Source organism: Saccostrea cucullata, unplaced genomic scaffold, assembly GCF_032062105.1.
Source record: "Saccostrea cucullata isolate Sc308-1 unplaced genomic scaffold, CSIRO_AGI_Scuc_v1 ctg19867, whole genome shotgun sequence".
NCBI classification, from domain to species: domain Eukaryota; kingdom Metazoa; phylum Mollusca; class Bivalvia; order Ostreida; family Ostreidae; genus Saccostrea; species Saccostrea cuccullata.
The window spans coordinates 4,052-7,889 of record NW_026937453.1 but is presented as its reverse complement, the minus strand read 5'-3'; the positions used below and the strand labels follow the sequence as shown (position 1 = coordinate 7,889).

Here is a 3,838-nt window from a genome sequence, read left to right as displayed (position 1 = left end):
TTCAATTATTTAAATCCATTTAACTTCTCCAAAATACAATTTTTTCCATAAAATTTGTCAACAATTTGCATAATTAGTTCCAAATTATCCAAAAAGTGCCAGTAAATTGATTAACGTGAGATTTGACCTTTGACCTCATAGGACACAGACTACCAATTATTTTGCTATACATTCCTTTATACTATAAAAAATGATTAAAAAAATTACACCAGCTCAACTTACCTGAAACTTGGCACAGAGTAAGAAGAATTCAAGTCCAAAAATTTTTCAGACTCTCAGGAAAATTCATCGCATGCAGTTCCTGCTAAGGCATCGCAAATAACCCCTACCCTGCTTTTTTCACTTTCTCTTCGGGGAAAGGGTAAATAGGGGCCTCTTTACACCCTTCCTACTACGCGCGCAAGTGCAAAATTTCACATATTAACAATTTTATATTTTTTTTCAAACCCTCTCCTTTCCATCTATACCCAAAAATAACATCAGTCCACCCCATAAACACCCCAAAGAATTTTTAAGAAAAAACCTCTATTTTTAAACTGGAACTACTTGAGTGGTCAATGAAATAGGGGTAAAATTAGTAGTCTGTAACCCTTTGTCTTACCAAGTTTAAGGTAGCTATGACGTCACAGCCTACTCCACTGCGTTACGAAGCATGAAACGGTTCGAGGATTTATGTACTAAGGCTAAGTTTAAGGTAGATACCGACAATCTCTCACCAGAGGGCGCGCTCCGCTTACACCTCTGTTGTCGTCTAAAAAGTAGCGCGGGTTGTCAAATAATTATTTGTCGACAAAATTGTTAGACATTGATTGTTTTGTATGATTTCTCAATGATGTTACGTGTTTTAAGCTCTCTGGTAGTAGATATTTCCTGACTTTTGTCTCCTTGGTTTCAAAAATGAAAATATGTGTAAAAATCAGAACAAAATAGTGCAGTATATTTGAAGCTATTTTAATATATATATAAATTTTGAAAGAACAAAAGAAGTGCTACAGATTGATATTTCTAATTTCATTTAAGAAAAAATACCAAGTTGGTGGAAATCTATAATTTATTTACGTTTTACAAGATTCTTGTAATTTAGACGATAACAGAGGTGTTGGAGCGATGAGCGTAAAACGCCCTCTGGTGAGAGATTGAGATACCGATAGCAATCACGTGATAGGAAGAATTCGCATAATTGCACGTGCTTTTTTTCCGGATTCCGGAATGCCGTCAAATAAAATCTCCATTTACACATTATTGTCTATGCTACAAGATGGCCGACGAAGCGATCGAGAAATATTTCCTCGACTTAAAAAAACAAAGTTGAAGTTAACGTACGTTTTAAATCTTTACGGTTTTCGACATTGAAGAATCTTCATGAGAATCAAAATAGAAGTGATACTGAAGCCGAACATGAACATAATTTTGGTGAAACTACTCCTTGTCCAGTGTCCGCTGCAGCACCACGTGGGTACACCGGTATCGACTGTATAGACATTTTAAAGACCATGACCCTACAGATGTTAATTTGTATGACGGAAGAAGTAAAATTTTTGCAGAAAAGATTTTTTGTATGCTGTGTCCGTGCCAGATACATAAGGTGAATATTCACGACTTTAGTATATCGATCATGACCATGGTGCTTGTTTGTTTACGCACGTCTGGTACCAGTATATTTAGCTTCAATTAAACAATAAAAGCTTTCTTTGTTTGTTATTACTGGAATGAACGGAAGCAGCTGTTGCAGAAAAAATACATAACCCGCGTAAGCAGGATATGTTAATTTTTTCTGCAATAGCTGCACCGTTCATTCCAGTAACAACAAATAAAGAAAGCATTTTATTGTTTATATTTATATCTGTTTAAATAATCAATTAAAGTAGGATTAAAAAGATTAATTATTGTATTAATGAAGCGAACCGTTCATTCCAGTAACAACAAATAAAAAGCATTTTATTGTTTATATTTATATCTGTTTAAATAATCAATTAAAGTAGGATTAAAAAGATTAATTATTGTATTAATGATGCGAACGTCTTTATACGTTTCATTGATGGAACAGCCACTGATTAAGAAATCTGTACAGGCGACATGCCTACTGTAGTTTATGCAGTGATGAACGCAATGGGGTTTCTTAAGAAATAAAGAAGAAAATATTCAGTGGATGTAAATATTTACCAATAACCTACATAGATTTTTTTTTCCCTTTCTAAAGTCATAGTTTTATTTAGCTAAAAATTAAAACTTATTTCCTGGCCAGACTGTAACTTCTAGAATAGAAAAATAAAGCTGGACGTTTCTGGTGTCAGAACATGATAAAGGCCGGATAGGTAAAAAATGAAAAGTAATTATACTTATCTGTGCCTAACACACGAGGTGGTGTTTAGTTACTCAGATCAAAAAATGGAAAATACATATTTTGCTTAAATTTTTCAAATGCAGAAATGTATGAACTTTCTCTGCTTTGGATGGCGGATGCTTTTTAATTATTATCACCCGGCCTTTTATAAATGATGAAATGACAAGCAAATTATAAAAAGTTGCATTGAAAAAAAAGAAACAACTTTAGGATCAAGTGACAAAAAATTAGATAGTCGTGTACAGGAAAAAAAAAAACTATTTTTTTTTAGCCTTATGTAATATTTATGTACCTGTAATAAATTTATGTATGTATTTGTTTTATGCTCAAAAGGGCCCTGATTATAAACAGATATCATATTCATAGATTATAAAAGAAACATTTAATACTACAGGTGAAGCAAGCTATGAACTAGACAGTGTATTCAGCTTTCTCTGCTGAAATAATGTGACCAAATCAAGTGTTACCTGGAAAGAGGAATGTCAAGGGTGCTTTTTACATTAACTCCAAAATAGCCATTGGTTTGTATTTTTTTCTTTCAATTTACACTTGCACATACATGTATATCAGGGAAAATACAGAAATATTTTTCAAGGGGGTGGTAAACAGGAGGTGTTTTATCATACATGTATTAAAAATTTTAATTTATGATTTTTAGTCCTTGTATTTTTAATTTGAACACCATAATGTACAAACAGTATTATTGTATACATATAGAAGCATTTTCTTAACAAAGTCAATAATTTCTCGAAGATCATATTAATATTTTAGGAAAGTTCAAGCCAGATCTGCGACAGCAAACTGAACATAAAGTGGCATACTTGTGTGTCAGGAAACGAGGGGAAAAGTATGGCTGTACTGAGAATCTAACCGGGGATCCCTGCATCACTACTTACAAGTAGGTGTTCTATTGACTTAAACACATATATGGGTTTAAATTTTTTGTGTATAAACATATAAAAAGTCATGTTGTAAATTGAATTAAAATTAATAACCAAAATAATTGTAAAATGTAAAGATGTTTTCTAACTTGAATGAAATTGTTTTAACTAAAGCACTAAAGAATTGGTATGAAATATGAAGAAGTCAGTATTGTTAAAAAAAAATTGTAATTGACATGGTTTTTTAATAATATTACTCTTTCACATTATCATAGCTAAATTTGCAAAATAAATCAAAATTGTTAATAAATTCTATATCTTTTTTTTTAAATAGATCAATCTATTTACTTTATTTTATTTTCATCATGTTACAGATCCCATGGAAATATGGATCCTTGGCTAATCAAGTGTCATCTGCAGTGTTACAAAAGAATATTGGATTTATATCAAAAGGTAATTAGGGACAAAACTGAATTTTAAAAAAATGGAATAAGATGTAAAAACAAAAGTATTTTAATTAAGGTCTTCCGTTTCAGACGGAAGACCTTATAGTGATTCTACTGTTTTTTCTTTTTATTATTATTAATTTTTTCCCTTTTTGTTTTGTCGATTT

At 31.5% G+C, this 3,838-nt stretch overlaps 1 long non-coding RNA gene across 1 annotated transcript; it reads left to right on the top strand.

The window, feature by feature from the left end:
* The first annotated feature begins 1,268 nt into the window (after positions 1-1,268).
* LOC134248224 (uncharacterized) lies at positions 1,269-3,185 on the top strand. The gene is made up of 3 exons (XR_009988005.1): positions 1,269-1,313; positions 2,739-2,865; positions 3,116-3,185. It is a non-coding gene; the product is annotated as an uncharacterized LOC134248224 (long non-coding RNA).
* Positions 3,186-3,838: the final 653 nt, after the last annotated feature.